Genomic DNA, 23567 nt, shown 5'->3' on the forward strand with positions numbered 1-23567 from the left:
CGGGTCCTGGGAGAAGCTGGACATGGCGAGAATTTTAGTTGAGGTTGAAACAAGGTTCAAAGTATTGATACAATACGCATATCGGCCGTATCATATCGGAACTTAGAAATGGCCGGAACACCTTTTTTTTGTTTTTCTTTTTCAAATTTTGTTTTTTTGGGATTCTTAAAAGTTAAAACATGCTCTTTATTTTAAAAAAAAGTTGGGGGTCCGAACACTTGGGAACAAGTATTTCGGACTGTATCTTTTTCAAAAGATACGATACGATATGTTTGATACGGGGCGTATCGTATCGATACTTTAAACCATGGGTTGAAAAGGTCCCTGCTATTTGTTGTTGCTTGTGATGATTGAGAGAGAGAGAGAGAGAGAGAGAGAGAGAGAGAGAGGTACGGATGATAGAAAGAAAAGCAAACTCAGTATTGGCAGCCGCCAGTCTTCTATTTATATTAATCTTTATAAAAAAGGAAAAATTACAGGTATGCCCCTGGCGGCATATCCTAGGATAAGAACAATAAGAAAAGAAAGAAAGGACTAGTGCTGAAACTATCTCACTAACATTAGTTACAAGGAACACTCAAGCCTTACAACACTCCCCCTCAAGTTGGGCTGAAGATGTCTATCATGCCCAGCTTGTAACATAGCTCATTGTGCCGCAAACACGAAAGTCCTTTTGTGAGGACATCAACAAGTTGTTCCTTAGAGTTGACATATGGGATACAAATTTCCCTTTTTTCCAGTTTCTCTCTTATGAAGTGCTTATCCACCTCAATATGCTTAGTCCTCTGATGTAGGACCAGGTTGCTGACGATGTTTATTACAGCCTTGTTGTCACAGTAAAGAGACATAGGATTATGAACAGAAACTCCAAGCTCACCTAGGAGGTTCTTTAGCCAAAGGACTTCAGCCACCCCATGTGCCATAGCTCTATACTCAGCTTCTGCACTTGATCTTGCTACCACACTTTGCTTCTTACTCTTCCAGGTCACTAGATTTCCTCCCACAAATGTGCAATACCCACTAGTGGACTTTCTATCATCCACGACTTCTGCCCAATCAGCATCTGTAAAGACTTTCACCTTTAGGTGATTGTGTTTACTGAATAGTAGGCTTGTTCTTGGATGTTTCTTCAGGTATCTAAGGACTCTCTCTGCTGCCTCCATGTGTGGCTTCTTAGGAGAGTGCATAAACTGGCTCAGAACTCCAACTGAATAGGCAATATCTGGACGGGTCTTGGATAGATAAATCAGCTTTCCCACTAACCTTTGGAACTGCTTTACATCTTTCAGAGGTTCACCAATATAGTCACCTAGCTTGTGGTCCGCATCCATAGGAGTGTCTTTCGGCCTTGCACCTAACTTACCCGTATCCCGTAATAGATCAAGGGTGTATTTCCCATGAGAGACTAAGATACCCCTATTTGAACGGGCAACTTCGATCCCAATGAAATACTTTAGGAGTCCTAGATCTTTCACTTCAAATTTGGATGCGAGGAATTGTTTCAATTTTTGTATCTCTGAACTCCAACTCCCTGTAATGATGATATCGTCTACATACACTATCAATACGGCAATCTGCTCCTGACATCTCTTCACAAAAAGTGTATGATCAGACTGGCACTGTTGGAACCCCATCTCTTGAACTACCATGTGAAACTTATTGAACCAGGCTCTGGGAGACTGTTTTAAGCCGTAGAGAGACTTCCGTAGCTTGCACACCTTGTTTTCACTTCCCTTGGCAGAGAATCCAGGAGGATGAACCATGTATACCTCTTCTTCCAAGTCACCATTCGGGAAGGCATTCTTTATGTCCAGTTGATGCAATTCCCAGTCAAAGTTAGCAACTAAGGATAGGAGAACCCTAATTGAGATCATCTTAGCCACCGGGGCAAAAGTCTCATCATAGTCAACTCCATATACCTGTGTGTACCCTTTGGCTACTAGTCTTGCTTTGTACCTTTCAACTGTTCCATCTGGCTTGTGCTTAACTGTGAACACGCATTTGCACCCCACGGGTTCTTTCCCCTATGGAGGATCCACCAATTCCCAAGTCTAATTTTTGTGGAGGGCATCAATCTCCCTTCATGGCATCTATCCACTCAGGGTATTTTAAGTCTTTTACAACATTCTTGGGAACAGGGATGCAGTCAACTGCCGATAGGAAGGCTCGGTACGAGGGAGAGATGTGGTCATAGGAAACAAAGTGGGTAATGGGGTGTTTGGTAGTGCACGACCTGACTCCCTTTCGTTGAGCAATAGGGATGTCTAGGTCGTCCACAATGGGAGAAGGGTTAGGGGTTGGACTTACCTTCTAGGATTCTGATGATGTTAGTTACTCAGTGTTTGGCTGCTCCACATTTCTATCACACTGCTGATCTCTTCGACGAGTACGCTGGAAGACACGGAAGGGAGTGATGTCCGGAATAGAAGGAAGAGACACCTGAACTTGCTTATCCTCTTCCACACTACAGCTCTCCCTCTGAGGAGGGAAGAACGGCTCGGACTCAAAGGACACATCCATAGACACAAAATATTTACGACTGACTAGATCAAAACACTGATACCTCTTTTGAGAGGATGGGTACCCCAGGAAGACACAATGAATGGATCGAGGGTCTAACTTACCTTTGGATGGAGACAAATCATGGACAAAGGCCCGACAACCAAAGACTCTCATGGGGATGAAAAATAAAGGTGATCGAGGGTACAGTAACTGATGAGGGGCCATGTAATTCAATACTCTAGAGGGCATGCGGTTGATGACATACGCAGCTGTAAGTATAGCATCCACCCAAAACCTTTTTGGGACATTCATGTGGAACATCATCCCGCGGGCTATATCAAGGAGGTATCTGTTTTTTATTTCTGCAACCCCATTTTGCTGTGGTGTTCTGGCGCATGAGCTTCTATGAATAGACCCATGGGAGGCGAAGAACTCATTTAGCTCCCCATGGAAGTATTCCTTCGCATTATCGGATTGGAAGATCTGTATTTCAACATGGAACTGTGTAAATACCATCCTTTGGAAGTCTTGCACTATCTTTGGAATCTCGTCTCTGCTATGCATAGGGATTACCCATGTATAGCGAAAGTAATCATCAATCAATGTAATAAAATACCGATATCCACCCTCAGAGGTTACATTCGTAACATTTGATCTTTTATTGCTTGAATGAAAGGTTGTTCTACATTGTTTACTCAACTGACACGTTTGACACATGAACTCTGACACTGAACACGACTTAAATAAAAGTGGAAACAAACATTTTATTACTTCGAAAGAAACATGACCTGAACGATTGTGCCACAACAAAATTTGACTGACTATGTGACTCTGAGGATGACACGGAAAGACCAGCTTTGTTGTCGAGAATGTAGAGACCATCCACCAGGCTTCCTCTACCAATCGTCCTCCCAGAAGTTAGGTCCTGAAAAACACATGAGTCGGCAAAAAAGGTTACACTACAGTTCAAAGAACTTGTAATGCTACTAATTGAAAGCAAATTTATGGGAAGTTGAGGGACATGCAATACACAATTCAGGTTAAGGCCATGGGGAAGGGATATCAATCCTTGACCTGCAATGGAAGAAAAGGAACCATCTGCAAGTTTCACTCTATCCCTTCCTGACAAAAGGCTATAAGAATGGAATAGGTTAGGCTTACCGGTCATGTGATATGAGGCCCCTGAGTCAATAATCCAAGGGGAATCTGTGGGAGTGACATGGAATGTAGAAGCCACATTACCTGAAGTAGATGCAAAAGAGGTAGAGGGAGTACTAGTGACTGAGCTGTCCAATTGCCGCAATGCCCTACCATAAGATTCCAGATGCTCTTTGAATGAATTCATTATATCCTCCTTGGGGTCAGGTTTATTAGGAGGGTCTCGGGTACTACCGGCAACCTGAGTGTCTTGGGTTGCCACATGTGCTGCATTCGTTCTTTTCACGTGACTTTTACCCTGTTCTTAATTCTTTGCTGCCCACTTGGGTTTCCCGTGGATGTCCCAACAGGTGTCACATGTATGTCGTGACCTTCTACAGTGGGTACAAAAGAGTTTATCTTTATCATCTGCCTTCTTAGGATCACCTTTCTTCCCTGTTGGGTTGTTATTCATCGCAGCCAAGGCAACTTGTTGCTCCCCCTCGGCTGTAACCATCACACCTCGCCTACTTTCTTCAGATTGCACAAGGGAGTATACTTCGTGTACTGTAGGTTCAGCCCTAACAAGAAAGCAAACACTCGTCGCTGAGAGATCAACTTTCTGTAGGCCTTAGCTTCATCATCGTGCTTCCACTCTATGGCCTGATAATGGTCCAACTCCTTCCATATGGAGGTAAGGGCTGAATAATATGAGGACAAGCTACGGTTTCCCTGTTTACAGGTAGAGGACTCAGCTTGTAGTTGGTAAATCTTGGCATAATGCCTTTGCTCAGAATAGGTATTTCTGGCCTGTTCCCAGATCTCACTGGCGGTGTCTGCCCACATAAAATTCTTCTTCACATCAGGTTCCATAGCTGCGAGGAGCCAAGACATCACCATACTGTTTTCTTGGTCCCACCTATCATGTTCAGTTGTATCATCCTTGGGTTCTTTCACCCTTCCATTGATGTAACCGGCCTTATCCCTTGCTGTTACATAGAGTTTTACACTCTTAGTCCACTCCAGGTAGTTCAGACCATTCAAGGGGGTAATTGTCATGGAAAAAACCATGGTTTCACCTCCCATACCTACTGTGCTACGGGTTGAGGTGTTCCCCGGTGAGGTCAATTCATGACTTGCCATTGAAAATTACAACCAACTAGTCCAAATGCCACCTAACAGCACAGCTGCCACAACTGGAATGTGGAAAATCAGGGTTTACTCCTAGAATGTGAGCAACAAACTATTGAATATTGCTGAGAACACAAGAACTACTGCTGAGAATGAGAGATCAGTCACTACAACGTCCAAACAAAACAATAAATAGTCTAGTCATCGGTTCAGCACCACCAATACAAACATTACTGTCAGTTTGAATGTGGTTCCCCCACTCTAATCATCCAATTATTCAAACTAGTAACCATATGATCAAGGCATAAGCCCTACGCACCATTGGATAAAGAATATTGAGATAAACTAAAACAAAACCACACCTGTTCAGCACTAGATCAGAACCTGCTAGGGTTTCATTGCACCATCAACCCCCTCCTTCGATTAGGGTTTCAGCAGACCAACTCCATCCCACGGCCAGACAACTAGGGTTTTCAGTAACTATCGCATGGAGCCACTAGGCTTTCAGCAGAAGTACAACCGCAGGACTTACTAGGGTTTCTGCAAGCACAACCGCCAGAGAAAATTGAAAACACAAGCCACCACTAGGGTTTTTCTTTTCCTTCTGAAACAAAAGTAGCCATGTCCAATCCCCTTTGGAAAGACTGATGCTAGGATCGTAGGTCTTCTCCAGCCTAGAAATTCCGCTCTGATACCATGTTGTTGCTTGTGATGATTGAGAGAGAGAGAGAGAGAGAGAGAGAGAGAGAGAGAGAGAGATGATAGAAAGAAAAGCAAACCCAGTACTGGCAGCCACCAGTCTTCTATTTATATTAATCTTTATAAAAAAAGGCAAAATTACAAGTATGCCTCTGGCGGCATATCCTAGGATAAGAACAATAAGAAGAGAAAGAAAGAAAGGACTAGTGCTGAAACTGTCCCACTAACATTAGTTACAAGGAACACTCAAGCCTTACAACACTATTCAACACAAGATGGTTCTTAAGTTTGTTGGTGAAAGGTATGGTCTAAGAGTGATTGTGAAAGGAGAAGGGTTGATGGAAGAGCAAAAGGGTGTTGAAGAGGAAGGGGAAGAGGAGGGAGAAGATAGAGGGGCAGAGGTCTTAGGCAGTAGGGATGAGGAGGAGACAGGAAGATCGGGAGTTCATGAGTCAAGAGTTGAGGGTAGGAGGACGGAGAAAAGGGTGACATGGCAGAGATGATTTTATTTGAAGATCAAATAGAGAGGACGAATTTAAATGGTTGGTTGGGTGCTACCCATGTGGAAATAGAGTTTAACAAGGTCTTAGCCCAATAGTTAGGTGAAGGGGTTGAGGAGTGGGGAATAGTGGATAGGTGGTAGCAGGTAAACATAGGAAGAGATTTAGCAAGAGTTCTAAAAAAAAGAACCAGCATAAGAGGTCACAGGTAGAAATGAACATTTTTGGAAAAGAAAGTTTGGGCCAAGAGGTTTTAGGAAAAAGAGAGTTAGAAAGAACTTTACTGATTTGGGGAACTCGATGGATGATCCAGTTTGGGTTGTTGCTAGATTTGAGGGACTAACAAAGTTCGTTGCGCTCAATGGTGGTGAGGCCAAGGAATTGGGGAAGACTAGCGCTGGTTCAAGCGACAAGCAGCGGAAGGATTCATTAGAGGTGGAAAAGGTTGTGCTTGATCGATCTCAGAAGTCCAGATATTTATCAAATGGTCTTTCAACAACCTAGATTGTTTCATTGTTTAGTCTCTAGTCTCTATGTCCCGATTCTCATGATGGAGAGAAGGTGCAAGGAGTGTAGAAACTGAAGATCGGGAGTTACTGTGGCAGTGACAACCAGGAGGATGTGGTTTCAATGCTTGAAAGGTAGGCGAACATCCTGAATGGTTTGATAACTTTGGAGATGATGTAGTGTCTGAATACTGAGGTGAGTTCAAATTTATTTATTTCCTCAAAGGCTTTGGAAGGTGTCAACAAGGTTAGAGAGCAACAGGGTTCTAGAGCTAAGGATGAGGTAGGCATGGGAGACAAAGAAAAGGCAAAATGTCCTTTTGTGGAAGAAGGGAGTGAGCATCACTGGAGGGTTTATAATAGGAAAAGAATTATCTTTTAACGAGATGAAGAAGTTGGGGAGAAAGGAGGGGGGGGAGTGAGAGTGTAGGAGGTCTCGGGAGAGGACATAAGGGAGGTAGGAGAGTTGGCCAGGGGTCTTGAAGGGGGAAGGATTAGTGGAGAGACAAGTGGAGGTGGGAAAATCTCTTGGTTTATTTTTCTTAGGAGTGGAGAAAGTGGTCAGAAGGGCAATTGAATGGTTTGAAAGTAGTAAGAGAGAAGAAAGAAACAAGAAAAAAGTTTTAGGTGGGGGGAGGAGTGGGAGGAAGGCAAAAGGAGGGAGAAGGATCTAGTAGAAGAGGAATGAGGGGCTGTTAGAGGTAAAAGTTAGGAGGGGTGGTGGAGATTGAATCTGGAAATGTGATTGCTTACTCGGGTCTTGGAACAGTTTGAAGGGATGTGAGATCCATCATATGGATGGCCGAACCCTATAGGAAGGTTGAGCGAAATTTCAAAAAATTTCTTTACTTCCATATGGAATCCTATTCCCAATTTAGAATACTGCATTTTCAAGGTTCGTTATTGTAACCAAACCGGATCAAATCTGAAACTAAAATAAGTGAGGGATATTACTGATACGGAATCCACGCAAGAATGCTCCTCCCAACGTAGGTGTTCACGCCCAAAGAGTGTAGCAAATCCTCCCTCCACTGAAGATGACATAGCTTAGGATGAGGCAGGATTAGCAGGTAGTTCTTCACCAAGAGCTAGTGATTCTTCAGCAAGAATCGAACGAGACAATGAGCACAACTTCTAAATTGTTTCTTCTGGTAAGAAACAATATCAAGATCGAATCTTGATCCAATCTAAGAATTGGAGATTGAACAGGGTAGGGCGGCAAGAGCAAGGAGAAAAAGAGCAGAAGGCAAGATCAGTCTAACTGAGTTGTCTTCTCTCTGTATTGAGTGAGTCTATATTTAAGGTTTGCCCTCCTCTCTTATTTATAGCCTTAAAGAGACGATTCCCTAATCTCATTAGGAGTTTCCTGATCCAAATCTTTTATTTGAATCTGGACTCTTTAAGTGATAAGGATAATCCCTTATCTTATTTGCAGATAAAGATCAGCCTTCTTAATCAAATTAGGAGTTCATTTAATCCAAATCTTTATTTGGATCTGGACTCTTTAAGTGGATAAGGATAATCCCTTATCTTATCTACTGATCCAAATCCCAGATCCGCCCCTATTTAATTAATCTAATTAACCCAATTCGAAATGGGCTTTTAGGCCCATTAAGCTTTTTGTCTCACTTCCACCTTAATGCTGGCTAGCTTGTCTCTCTTTGTATGGTGTGAGACCTTATCATTGATCTACACATGGGTTTAACCTAGCCTTTGTTACAAGGCTTGACCGAATTCACTGTTGAATACAATGAACCCCTGAGTCCATCACTATGGGCTTTTAATGAGCCCAACATTTACACTAAATGGTCATTGGGTCCAGCCATCTTATGAAGACCCAAGGACTGTGGGCAGATGCAAGATTAGCCCATCAGGTATAATCCACAATGATCTTACACTTAACCTCTTAGCCCACAATGATCAAACACTGCCTGACAAGAGATGACCTCTCCCTTGGCTGCAAGGTGCAGTGCTGCACTCTCTACTGATATGGATCCCGAGAATTAAAACCTTTTGCAAATATTTTGAAACCATAATATATATATATATATATATATATATATATATATATATATATAAATATATTTTGCAAAAACAAATTTCAACGATTGAAATCAATTACTGGCAGTTTAGGTTTCCATCAAAGAGAGTGCATCCCCGATCATTCACTTTGTCTGACAAAGGGGCTGATCTTGTCACTATGATCACCCACTCAGATGAATTCTCGAATTGTCCCAACATACCCAGGTTTTGATCTCCTCTAAGGATCTCACTGGTTGGCATATCAAAGGCAGCCCAATCCGGCACCTAGTGCAGTATCATAATTGAGTCTAGGGGTCAGGTGTAACATTCCAGTTTTGCCCATTTATCTCCAAGGTCCAGGGCAATACCGAAATTTTGGTCCGGTTCAGGGTTTCAAGAAAACTCACATTACATGTACCTCAGGTCTCACTCTGGCAGCTGAGACAAGCCACCCCAACCAATTTGGTGGTATATTAGTGTCAACCTTGGTAGGATAAATCTCCCCAGATTTATTCAACGGCTGTGAAGATTCTAAACTAACACGAGTCTCATATGTGTCTAATTTAAGGGTATTACACAGAAACACACCATAATAACATGAATCAAATATGTACTTTATTCATTTATAATAAATGTCATAATGTACATCATGATGATTGGAGCTAAGGGCATACACTATCTAACACGATTAAGGGTCTGAGAGTTGGAAGAAAGAATTTAGAATGGAGTCTGGTAAAAAAATCCAGTACAGATAAGATGCAACTGTAAGAGATAAAGTGAAAGAATTTGAGTTCGTTGTTGTTTTCGGAAGCTGCTTAAGTCGAGAAGACCTAGGGGGATGATCTTTGGGAGTTGGGAGGATTTCAAAGATGTAATCTGTTCGATTGGTGATGAATGGTTTTTTTTCTTTTGTTTTTCTATTTCTGGGTTTTTTCTGAACACCCTCTTAGAATGCATTTTTCTTTTTCTTTTAATGAAAATTTCCTTTAATCTATCAAAAAAAAAAAAGATCAGGATTTTTTTTTCCATGCACTACCTCCATCTAACCTAGTTGTTTTGTGCACATCATCTACATGCAGGTCAGTGCAAGCTATTTGAAAGGTATTACCAATAATGTCAAAGTTGAAAGCTTTTGTTCTGGAATTATCATTTTTATATATTACAATAGGTTAGGTTGTTAAGATAATCTATCCAGGATATTATTACTGAATATTTCCTCTGATGTTGATATGATCTTAAATTTTCCTTTCTTTGTATCTTAACAGTCGATGGACAAGAAGGGATGGTCGGATTATAAATTTTGCTTTGGACACTGGTGGAACTCCTGAGAGTGGGGGGCAAGACAGCATCAACAATGAAAGTCCTGGTCTTGGCCAGACTCGGCTGGGTAGGATAGTGACTGCTGGTGGTAGACAGCTATTGGAGAAGTTGAATGCAGCTAGAAGGAATTTTCCCATGAAAGTTTTTCTCCTCCTGTTGGGTTTCTATACTGCAAATGCACTAGCTACCATTCTAGGACAGACTGGTGACTGGGATGTATTGGTTGCTGGTGTTGTCGTTGCTGCCATTGAGGGGATTGGCATGCTTATGTACAGGAATCCCCCCTCTTTATCTACAGGGAGGTTGAAATCCTTTGTTGTGATGGTCAATTACTGGAAAGCTGGTGTTTGCCTGGGTCTTTTTGTTGATGCCTTCAAATTAGGGAGTTAAAGCAGGATTATTTTTAGGACATGCATTTACAAGTTTAATCTTCCATGATGCCTTATATATGAAAGCTAGCTTTGCTTCATTTCTTTCCTTTTCATTTAGCTTTTCACCATTTGTGGTATAAACAAAATAATCAAAATGTACTTTACCTGCCCATTCTCCAAAACATACACCATTGTTGAGGTTCTTCTCATTTTTTTCCTTCTCTCTCTTTCTCTCTCTCTCTCTCTCTGGTGATCTTTCTTACTCTTCTTTGGGATAGCTTCTCTTTCTGGGCATTTGATCTAGCCAAATTTTCTTTGTTTTCTCTGTGATCCTTCTCTACTTTCCTTTTTGTGGGCAATTGTTTATTAGATTGGTGTTAAAGCTCAGTCAAACGTGAATGTCTTAACCAGATTGGTAATTTCCCCATCTCATTGTTTTTATTGATTACATGATAATTAGGGTTTTATGGTTTCTTATTGTTGAAAATGTTGGTATTTTGATATCTCTTGTAATATTTGGTATTAGAATTTAATAGTTTTATTTAATTTCTTTTTTCTTGTTTTTTACACCATAGGCGATGTATCTTGGACTCTGGATGTTATGTTGTCATTAAGACTTGGTTGATGGAGCGTTGTAAGGCATGAAGTTTGTGAAACAGAGAGGACAATTTAGGGAATGTAATTCAACAAATATGCACCATGGCCATGTAAAGGAACCAGTGCATGCTTAGTAATTGTTATCCATATTGTGTTCACCAAACTACTTAAAGAAGAAGCCAAGAATCATTGTTTCTCTTGTATACAGATGATTAGTTGCCTTATATTGAAAGAGTTCTGCATTTAGATACATAAATGGGGAGGGGGGCCTTTTTTCATGGTGCACCAAATTCATGTCTGTCCTATCTTATGATCCTTGACGTTACAATATGTTTACCATGATAAAGTATGATGTTGTTTTCTTATGACTCGTGACTATGGTGGAATATCTAGATCTTTTGCCCTCTAGACATTAATGGTGGGGCCAATCGATCAGTTTTAGGAGTTTCTTATTGGTTTATCATATCTATTGATTGTTAATTAAGGTTGTGTTTAGTACCATCGCTATTTCTACCTGAAATGTTTTGGGTTGATCAAGAGGTGTTGTCACATCACATGTGAGAGTTACTTCAGCTAGAATGATTAATACTTCAGTGGAGCAAGAAATATCAAATTGATGTTTCTGCACACAGCCTCTCACATGCATTTTTAAGGTATGCCTATTTTAACAACAACCAGCCTCAAATAACAATTGTATGTCAATTTATATTGATCAACCCAAAGCATTTTCGGTAGAAACAGCAATGGTACCAAACACAACCCAAGATATTCATAATATTTCATTGTTTGTTATTGGCTACACATCTGTTGATTGTGAAATTTGTATTAGAAGGGACTTCGACCACGTTATCAGAGATCGATCGGTAACCTTATGAGAAAAATCTCGCAGGACTTGCCTACCCAGCTATTTAGAGAGCCCTTTCTTCGAAGGCACCATGTTGCACAGAGGGAAAGTTAGAGGAGAATGAAAAATTAGAAACCTCATCTCAAAACAGAACCAGAAATCTGAAATCCTTTTCTTTCTTTAGACTTAAAACCCTCTCATGTTGGGCACGGGATAAAGAGAAGAATTCTAAAATCAAGGGTTGAAAATTCCTCTATATTCGTTAGAGATTTAAATATTGAAAAAGAAAGAAAGTAGGTAGCTTTAAAAATGATTTTAATAAATAATATCCATTGCAGTGTTCTCTAATTGCAATGCACAAGTATCTAATTCGTGTGCAACCATATTGGCCTATAAAATTGCACCATATATATAATATACTATATTAATATATACTATAATATAGTATATAATACAATATATGATTAGTTACCATATTATATATACCAAGGTTCAAAGTATTGATACATATCGGCCCGTACCAGTCGATATGTATTGTGCTGGTGGCTTCCTGATGTCCCTACAGGGGTTGTATCCGGTCAACCACTGGTTTAGAGGGTAGTTGGGGCCTTAAATCGGCCCCTTTGAACCAATTAAAAAAAAACAAGTAATAAAAAAAAAAAATCAGAGGCCTGTGTCAGTACTTTGAACCTTGGTATATATTATATAGTATGATATATTATACTATAGTATTAATATATTAATATACATATTATATAATATTATAGTATCATATATTAATACTATATTATAGTATATTATACTGTTATAACATAATATTATAGTATAATATATAGTATATGATATAATATGATAGTATATTAATATATTAATATATTAATATACTATATGGTATTAATATATGATAGTATTATATATAATATTATAATATTAATATTATAGTATATTATAATATTATTCTATTCATATTATTATTAATATATTATGTTTGTATATATTATAATTATTTTATATAATAATAGTATACTATCATATTATAAAATTATAATATATAATAGTATTATTATACTATATAATATAATATATACTATATACTATAATAGTGTAAATATTATATTATTATAATATATTATAAATATTATTAGTATAATAGTATACTTTAATTGCTATATTATAATATTATAATATTATAGTATAATAGTCATACTATATATGATAATATTAATATAATAGTTTATCGTAATATTATTATAATCATATTATTATTAATATATCCTTTGAGATTTATATTTGCCCTTGAATCAGATAGTGCTGTACATCTAAGATTAATAAGTTGTTCGCTTATTCTTTCCATCATATCATTGGAGTTTCCTATGAAATGACTCAATATTTTAATACTAAGTTACCACATCCTGAATGGGTTGGCCTTGACTTAAGACCATTACTGTGGCTATTAACTTTTTTTCATTTCTGCCAATTTATTGGCACTAGCATACATGGTCATATAATGAACCATCTCATGAATCTGGTATTCAGATTTTCCATTTAGATTTCATTTGTAAAAGGTATTCCCATCATAATTAATCTGTGATTTAACTAGTTCTTCAAACAATATGTCTACCAGCGTATGCCTAGGGTAATAGAGATTTTTACTTTTGTATGAGAGCTTATTTAGCTCTAATAAGTGATTTTCTAGAAATTCTTTTTATGAGTCCAATTCGATTTCAAATCCTTCACTCAATAAATTTACCGAGTGTGAATCAGATGCTTTTTCTATTTTCTCTATTTTAGAGAATTTAGATTTTTCTCCTTTTTCCCATTTAGATGATGAAATTAATTTTGCAAATAGCTCCTTATAACCTACTTTAGATAAATCTAGGAGCTTTCTTAATTTCCATATTAGAAGGGAATTCAGTCATTATTCCCATAGGTTTTTCTTTCTTAATTATCATTCTTTGTTTAGAGTTTTTTAATGAAATTAATAATATTTTTATCCTATTAGTTTGTTTTCCTAGGTTGTTTAGGCATATATTAGTGTAATTATTTTATTCTATTATTTGAGAATAGTGTTAAGGTATTATTGTCTCAAATTCTTTTATTATATTAGAATTTTTTATAGAGCTAGTTATTGGTTCTTCCTTGCCTATTTTAATGGCTTCTAAAGGCGGATATAATGATTCTATACTTTTACCTGTAGACATAATTTTCCATGCTCTATATAATTTTTCTGTTACACAGCTCTAATTCCTCTATTGGTGATTTTATGTGCTTGAATTATTTTTACTTTATAAGCCAATCCCATAAGGGAATATTTTCTTTTATTTCTAACATATTTTCATACCATAGTTCTTGGGTACGTTCTCTCTCATTTTTAGAGAAATTTTCAAAGAACCATTTTTTCTTTATTGGTTGTAAATTAAAGTCTAACCTTTTTAGGTCTTTATCTATTTAGATTTCTTCTTCAATTTTCAAGATATTTATCTTAAAATCTGCTTCAATTGGTTCATAAGATTTTACTGAGGGATTACCTCTTTGAACTACGTGGTAGTCTGAAGGTGGTGTATCTAATATAAGAGTTTCATAGGTAGCATATATAATGCCAAGAGGAGGACGAGGTGGTTCTGATAAATCTACCAATCTTCTTGAATGAGAAGATCTTGCCTCTAATGGTTCAACATATGAGGGCCTCGAAGAAGTAGAGGCTCTTCTGAACTACAACTCAATGGATCCATCCTGTTCGCTGAATATAGATGCTAATTCAGTGGACTCCATGGGTCTAGGAGGTTTTGCATTAGCTATTGACCAACTATCTGGTAGTTTTACATCTTTCCACATAATCTGCATAGGAATAGTTATATTATTCCTAGTGTTGGTCTGGAACATGGTACCTACCCCCCTTGTTCCGGTGATCCTAGTATTAGGACAAATTGTATTCATAGTCTTAAAATAGACTCTATAGACTAATGCTACATTCTCTGATCCAGGTTTCATATTGAAGCCTTGGGTCTATAGTCTTAAGGTTAAGGCTTCATGTATTCCTACATCCGTTAGCAACACTGAGAAATTAGGGAAAGCATTAAAGTATATTGGCCCTTGATGAAGACTTCCTTCTATTACTCCTATGAAGGAATCACTGAAATTATTATGCCTTGTTATGCCTTGAACCTGTTAGGCAGGGCCAACCTTGTTAATGGTTTTATGGCTACTTGTATTAGGCCAAAGTGTATGAAATGACAATCTGCTTTTTTTTTTGTTTTTTGTTTTTATAAGCCTCTATCACCTTTCTATCTATAAGATGAATATCTTCTGAGTCATTGCCTAGAGCGACTGTTCTTTTAATCATTCTAATGTTAAGCCTCTCTTTAGACTAAATACCCCTTTTTTACTTGATATTACTATAATTTATCTCTTCCATGTTTTTTTATAGACATAGACTTTGTAAGGGATGAGCTTGTACTACATTCCTCAAGACTATTTCCATTACTAGATCTTGACCTAAACAATCTCCTCATCTTATCCATTCCCTTGATCGTTAATAGACAGTCAACTTCAATGGCTTTTCACCAATCCTTTTCAGCCAAAAGCAACTTTGCCTGGGGTGCAAGGGTTCTAGCCTTGGGGGGATTGTTAGGTGACTATTCTAACAAATTGGGTGCTAGCCAAGTGATTTCTTTGAGTGAATTGCAGCTTTAGGTTCTAGCCAAAGGTTCTAGGCAGTACCTAATGATTTAATAATCCTGATTCTTGTAGGGTTATGGCTCTGATACCAAATGGGAATAGGCCAATTAAGGCTGGGATAATAAGAGGATGGGAGGATGGAATATAGCAATACACATACGCAGAAAACAGTAAAACAAATAGTAAGGTATGATGTTGCTAGATGATGTTTTAGTAAAACAAATAGTGAAGTAGAATAAAAGCTTCGATAAAGATTTAGACTAAAAAGTAATTCTAAACTTACAAAATACTTAAGGTAAAAGCATAGTCGTAAAACACTTACAGAGCTTTAGTACAAAGAACTTCACTAAGCAGTATTACTGAAATGTTACAAAATTCTTACTCAAGGAATTTTGCAAAAACTACAAGAAAGACTTAGCACACTTAAGGGTTTATGACTACTGGACTCTTGAACACTCGGATAACTTCAACACACCCTTTTCTTGAGGATTGATCCTTATAGATAGGAGAGTGACTTCGAGATATCTTTTTTTTTTTTTTTTTTTTTTTTTTTTTTTTTTCCAGATTTGAACTTATCTTGAGAATATCTATTCAACGAATCTTTACTGTGGAGCATTATCGACGAATCTTTATTGTTAAAGATAAGAGAGAACTTTTTTAGTGGAAGACCGTCTGTCAACAGTAAGATTCCTTTATGATCATCCCCTAGTGGGGATTGAGAGGTCGGACACTTTCGGTTTCTAAATTTTTTGAGATTCCCTTGCTTTTTTCTTTCATTTTTTTTCGCGATCGAAAGGACATCTCTTCGAGCTCTATGGGGTCGATATCAGGAAATTTGCTTTTAAGCTTTTCCATGTAGGACTCGAATAGGGCTTTAAAGATGTTTTCTTCTACTGGCTTGATATATTATAATATTATTATAATCATATTATTATTAATATATTATATTAGTATATATTATATAATAATAGTATACTATAATATTATAATATATAACAGTTTGAATATCATATTATAGTATAATAATCATACTATATATTATAATATTAATGTAATAGTATATTATATTATTATTATAATCATATTATATTAGTATATATTATATAATAATATTATACTATAATACTATAATATTATGATATTATAATATATAATATATTAATATACTGTTATAATACTATATACTATGATATTAATATAGTATTATTATACTATACTATAATAATACTATACTATAATATAATATTATACTATACTATTTTATACTATAATATATTTTCTAATATAATATATACTATTAATAGTATTATACTACTATAATGTACTATATTATATAATATAAATACTATTATATATACTATATTATACTATATTATAATATATTATACTATTATACTATAATATTAGTATAATACTATAGTATGTAGAATAATATATAATAATACAATTATACTATTAATTTTATATAATATACTATTGTATATTATATACTATTATAATATAGTTTTATAATAGTATATACTATAATTCGACCTAGACTCCTAAGAACTAATTTTGATAAGTTTTTATTTAAGATTTTTGCAAGAAAAACAATGAGGAAGATCAGACTCACTCACCCCATTCGATCCAAGCAAGGTGGTAGCAGTTTTATAGAAAACAATGTCGTTGAATCGACTTCAACTATACACTGCACCATCTTTAGTGGAGGTGAGTTTTAAGACTGATTTGGGCATGAACTTCCACCATGAGATTTGTGCTTATGGTATCCATATCAGGTATATTTTTCCCTTTCGATATGGTTTGAAACTTGGTCTACTTCAGTAGAAGATTGATCCAACAAAATGCAGTTTTTCAAAACATCAAGAAATCAATTTCTAAAAGGGAGAAAATTTTTAAAATTTTTCCTTGCCATTTAGTATGGTTCGACCATCTATAATATGGATTTTAACCCTTTCAACAGTGGTATCAGAGCACTAGGTTCAATTCTTGAAGTGAACCGAATCAGATTTGAAAGAAAGATCAAACCGATAAGAACTAGTCAAGCTGATTTGTCCTAATCAACATAAGAAATTGAGAAATCAGTTCTTAGATTTGGGGCCAATAATATGAAAATTAATCTTTATATTTTCTTATATATTATGGATTTGTTTTATGTTGAGTTCTTGAATTCTTGGGTTGAAAGTGTGGTGGAGATCAAAATCTTTGATGGTGACTAGTTTAATGCATGCCATTTGATTATTTAATTATTTGGTATGTACTTAATTCTTTTTCTTTTTTAGAAAGAATGTATTATGTTTTTTCTGATCTAAGCATTAGAAATTAGGGTTTTTTATTTATTTACATCGAAAGACTTGTTAGAGATCATAGAGAAAGATGGAGATTGATCTAGAGAGAGCAATTTATTTGGATCCTACATTTGTCTAGATTGGATTCGAACCATCACAGTATTAGCCCTTGTTATTTAATTTGACTGATTACTGTTTATTTGCTTATATGATTATGAGTCATAACTAATAATTTTCAGATCATAAAATATGTGGATTGATGCATATTTTGGGCACTAAACCCTAGGCCAATTTGACCTAGTTTTGGTCCAACATATGGTTGGTTGGGAACTGATTACAATCCCTTGGATCATTGATTAAATGAACAAATATGGATTTAGGATAGGGGTTTGATGGGTAATGACATGGGCCAATTCGGCCCATCCTTGTAAAATCTAATTAGAAATAGATTAAAGGAAGATAAGGCCATTATGGGCATCTATATGGGCCAAATTGTTTTTTTTGTAGTTGGGCTCATATACCAAAATGAATATTATTAGATAATTCGGTCCATAGATTAGTTGATAATGTGTTAATCTAAATGGGTATGAGTTTTACAAGATTTAATTTGATTTTGATCAAATTATATGTGATGTGCTATGTGAATGTAATTTGTACATGGTCCATTAGTTTTAGCCCATGAAAAGACTTATATGGCTCTCCATGCCCATCATGGCTGAATGCACATCATTGCCATGGTGCCCATGGATCATTGTATGATCTCCTTTTAATGGGCCCTTCTCTTGTTTCCTCTCCAAAGAGGAACCTTGCAGGAACCCTAGCCCATTTAGGGCCTCTTTGAATATGACTTTATGAAAGTCGGTAAAAGCCACTATGGTAAGACCTAAAGTTGACATAGGGATTGCTATACTTGTTCCCTCATGATTAATATAAATAATATGAGATAGGGAATGTCATAAGATGATATCTCTAAAGGCCTTCCATCATTAGCAAGAAAGCAGGCTGAATTGATGGACAGATATGCACCATAAAATTGGCTTATCCATTTTGATGAGATAGTTAATGGGATTTGATTTATAGGATGATAGGGGCATCATAAACTAGTGGGAGGGGCCTATCCTAAAATGGAAGGCTCATTCACAGTGCCTTGGGGCTCCCGATATGATGGGTCAGCATTTACTAGTTAGAAATGTTTAACTTAAAATGGCAATGAACCTTGTCCGATTGAGGCCAAAAGGAAAGCTCATCAGATGGGTGGATACATGATCCTCCATAATAAGTGATGGGTTATGTAGCTGAAAATGTTGGCCCCATGAACCTATGTTATTTCCCAATTTTTTAGAGATATGAATAATGTCTCTGTCCCTAAGATAAAAGGAAATCTCAAAGATGAACAAACGGAAATGAAATGCACATAAAAGTCTTTTCTACGGTACATAACATTAAACAATGATTAAGTTGTGAAGTAATATATTTGTATTATTTTTCAAAAATGGCAAATAGATAGTTTGCTAAATTGTTAGATGACAACAAACTCTAGGGACCAAACTACACGGACTAGTTTCATAACCTTAACTTGGTTCTCATATATGAAAAATTGAACAAAACTGCTACTAACTCGACACCAGAACACCCCCTGATAGAGCCTCTAAGGAAAGAAGAAGAAAATATTAAGAGTGGGAAGGAAAAACTCTCTTGCCCGATGTTACATCATTGCCTCACTGGACAACTCTATCCAGTGGTAGTTTGACAAAGTAGAAAACTACAAAGATATTTTGGATAGTTTAAAGACCATGTATGAGGAGCAAAATCGTTATGCACGGCAAAAGGTCCTCAAATTGTTGATAACCACTAGGATGATCGAGAACCAAACGGTTCATAACCATGTCATGAAGATGATATGTTTTATTAATGAATTGGAGGCTCTTGGTTCTAAGCTGAGTGGTAACACTAAGATTGATGCCATCTTAAACTCTTTGCCCACTGATAATGCGCGACCTGGTCACTCCTAGCTGGAAGTGCTGTGCTCCTAGCTGGTGGCGGATGAAGCACCTATGAGGAAGAAGATGAAGGGATCCCGGGGAGCTCACCTGATGGGAACACTCCGATGCTTAAGTTAGTAACTGGGAGAGAAAGCTGAGAGCTGAAAGAGGAAGTTGCAGAGAAAAATAAAAGGGCTAGAGTGCAGATCATGCAAGTTGCAATACCCCCTGCTCTTTGGGGGTCGGAGCTCTTATATAGTGGTGTCCTGTCAAATCAGGCATAATCGCCTCTGATTCTCTGCCGCAGTTGTTGCTTGCCAGGGCTGCATAGGTAACTGTTGCAGAGTACGGCCCTGCCAGGCGGGGGACACCTCTCAGGGTAGGCAGGCACGACGCTGCCTGGCGAGAGACATGGGTGTGATGAGACTAAGAAGTACCTTATTTTTATCCCCAAATATTCACTCTTTTCCATTAATTTAGCACTTAATTGGACTCATTACTCTTGTATTTCGATTCAGGGCAAGCAAGAAGGCAATTGGAAGAAAACAAGGCAATTTGGATGATTTTGCACAGTTTCGGCACCATTCATTAGTCTGGGCATAACTCTCAATTCTGGACTCTGATTTGGATAATTCAAGAGGCATAAAAAAGATGAAAGAAAGGCCCACAACTTTTATGTTCAGGGTTTTGACAGATTCTGTCTACATCGAAGATGAAACCGGGTCCTAAGTCGGAGCAAGTTCGTAGCAAAACCCAATTCGCAGAAGAGCCTTGTAGCAGCCCAAGATATTAAGGCAACCCGACTCAAATTCAAGAGCCTAGAATCCCAATTTCGAATGTAACCTCTAGAACGAGAGTCTTATTAGATTTAAATTTTGAATGTAATCCTATAAAGATAAGAAGATTGGATTAGATCACTAGATAAGAGATATGATAAGATTAGTTCAAAACAGATCAGGACTTGAAGTTAATCTCCTAGAAGGAGTTGGAGAGAGGCCTCCTCCTAAAGCTATATAAAGGGGGGGGGGGCAGACCAACTTTAATCATCACTCAATCATCCAGCAATCAAGCAATCAAGCATCAAGCAACTCAAGAAGATTAGTTCGGCCTACTGAGAAGCAAAGCCTAGAGGGTTCAAAAATCATGAGCAACTAAGCCTTTTCTTTTCTAGTTCAAGGGGGGGGGGGTTCGATTGAATTATCGTGAGGTTCTGTATTTAATTCAAGTTCTTGCCTTTTAATTCAAGTATTCATTGATTCTTGTACTTATTCTCTATGGATGTCAATATTAATTAGTCTGACAAATTAATTAATATTGATTTTCCTACTGCTATCCATGATTCGGTGATCTGTAATTGTCACGAATAGTAGTACAAGTAGCAATTTGGTTAATACCTTTCTGGGTTAATTGTTCGTGACAACCTTTGACCAATGTATTGACATGTTTTAACCTAAGGGAATCAATTGAACAAGATTCGATAATTGCAGCTATCTCAATTATTGTTATTTTGGTTTAACTGTTTTCACAAAGCTTAATGCTATCACTAATTGATATAGAACACTATCGTACCCAGTCGATTAGTGATAAGTGTTGATCGAATGTTGGGTTTGGTCAGCTGATTTAGGAAAACACAAGGTTTATTATGGCTATCCTAATAAATCTAAGGTTAAATGCTTGAATTGCAAGACTGCCGAAGTCTACCTATGATCGATGACCAATAGATCAATCCGAACCCTTGAATCAAAATTCAGTAAGACTGATTTCTCTTGTTTGTTCATTGCTATTTGTTTTCTTGTTCTTTTAGAATTTTTAATTATTTAATTCTCCCACTCCATTATATTAATCATTCGGCTAAGAAATTATTCTCTAGCTCCCTGTGGGATTCGACCTACTACCACTATTACTACAAAAATTCTACTGTGAGACTAGCATTAATTTTGAGGGCTTCGACAACCCGAGACATGGGTGCAGTCACCAGATTTGGAAGGTACGGTTATTAGACAGGAGATCTTCCTGTGATACGCCGAGCTACCATTCCACGAGCTACCTTGTACCGAGCTACCCTGTGCTGAGTTGTAGATGCCATATCGAGGTGCTTCTACCCGAGGTGGCCTACTTAGGTTTGGGTAGGAGTAAATTTATTCTAACCTAGGAGGATCCCGAGCTCAACCCGAAGTGCCTTTGAGCTCGGGAGATTCCTGTCTTGGGAGAATCTTATCTCGGGGCACTTCCTTGGAAGAATCTTGGCTTGGGGTAATCGGAGTGTCATCTGGTACCGAGTTGCCACACCGGATCTTGGCGGACTGGTTGCGTTGAGTTGTCACTTATGCTGAGTCACGTTCACATGTCCTCTTATGATGAGGTTGGATCAAATCACCCTCCATCAATTGCCTCCACTCCCCGAGCCAGGGGTCCTGACCTGGTGTGGGGAGTTCACGACATGATGGGTGGATTTGGCCCGAAGTCTAGGCCACCTTGTTAGAATTTGCCAGTCGGACCAGTTCGCTGCTCGGCTCAATCAAGGATAACCCAGGTCGCGTATAGTTTATGCGCGGATGTCACACGATCTATAGACTCTGCGGATGTAAAAAAATGAGCTAAATTGACTTCACCTCGGGGGTCACACAACCGGTTTTCTTGAAAGCCGTTAGATTGTCTTGATCTCAACCACTAAATCTCGGGCATATTGGCTATAAATAGGGGGGACCCTCGTCATTTTCTCCACCATAAGTTCACTAACACTCGTCTTGAGGTCGCGACTAAGCTCTTCAACTTGGGTTTTCTAGTCCGTCGTTCTTCCTAGTTCGGTTGTCTTCCCTTGAGTCTCCTTAGCCTCTCCTCTTCAGTTCGGTTCCAGTCTTTTCGGTTTCGTAGTTAGCTTCCCTTAGTTCATTTTTCAATTCATAGCTATGTTAGACCATAACTTCAATAGTCTTTTAGATGAGCCCGAGGTGGGTACCTCGGCTCAAGTAGGTGCTTCCGAGGCACATTCCACCTACGAGGTGCAGGAGACCTCGGTAACCCGGCATCCACCTCTAATCGAGGTCAGATAATGGACAAGTTCGGTCCTTTTACCATGACGGTAGACAGGCTTAGAAGCCTGATAGCTCGGTATAACCTTCCTAGGGAGTATACCTACCACCTTCTTGCGGGCGACTTCCCTTGGGAATACGGTCGCGATGAGATCGTGATTTTCGGGGAACATCTCATGGCCAGACTCTGTCTTCCATTGCACCCCCCTAATTATTGAAGTGTTAAATCACTTCAATGTTACTATAGACCAACTCCACCCGAACTCCATTCGGAATGTGGTCGGTACCATCTCCCTTTGCTTCGACTACGCTGCCTTCAACCTTGACATTTTTGTCTTCATACTTTCCATAAAGAAGAATGCTTCTTGCGTTCTCCCTGAGCACATGCAGACTTACTACCTGTCCCCTCACCTAGGCTACAAGCTATTACATGACCTCCCCAATAAAATCCCGGCTTGGAAACAAGTATTTTATAGTTCGGAACCCTGCGGGATGGCCCTTCCTTACTCACTAGAGGGTGGCCATTCAGGACTCCGGCATTACAATGGACCGAGATACATGGGAGACGCTTCAGTCTTGGGCGGAGCTCAGCTTCGACTACAAGGACTTCATCACCGAGAACAAGCTCATTGAGGCCAGTCTGAGTCCCGGTAGGTCACCTTGTTTAGAGTTAGTATTTTTCTTCGACAGCTAGTCTCTACTTCTTGGTAGCATTATTGACGTTGAACTCTATTGCAGGTCCTATGGAGCGACTTAGTGCAGAGAAACTCTTTGGAAAAGTGAAGGGGAGAAAGAAGCGAGCTGCAAGGAGAGCTCACATTGAATCTCCACGGGCTCCTACTCCGGAGCCTGAACAGCCTACTGTAGCTCTTTTGGTGATTGACTTGGAGGGGTCAGAGAACCTCCCACCTTGGGAGCTCGAAACGATTGAGGAGCCTGTTCTTGAGACAACTACGAAGCC

At 38.1% G+C, this 23567-nt stretch overlaps 1 long non-coding RNA gene across 1 annotated transcript in view; it reads left to right on the forward strand.

Annotated features, from left to right (window-relative positions):
- Positions 1-10988, forward strand: part of LOC148855416 (uncharacterized) — a 35211-nt gene extending 24223 nt beyond the window's left edge. The window contains exon 2 of the long non-coding RNA XR_016113293.1: positions 10764-10988. This is a non-coding gene — a long non-coding RNA (uncharacterized LOC148855416). The remainder of the gene's footprint in view (positions 1-10763) is intronic.
- The last annotated feature ends 12579 nt before the right edge of the window (positions 10989-23567 follow it).

This window comes from Nelumbo lutea, chromosome 4 (genome assembly GCF_056320005.1).
Source record: "Nelumbo lutea isolate HS-2025 chromosome 4, American lotus-T2T, whole genome shotgun sequence".
NCBI lineage: Eukaryota > Viridiplantae > Streptophyta > Magnoliopsida > Proteales > Nelumbonaceae > Nelumbo > Nelumbo lutea.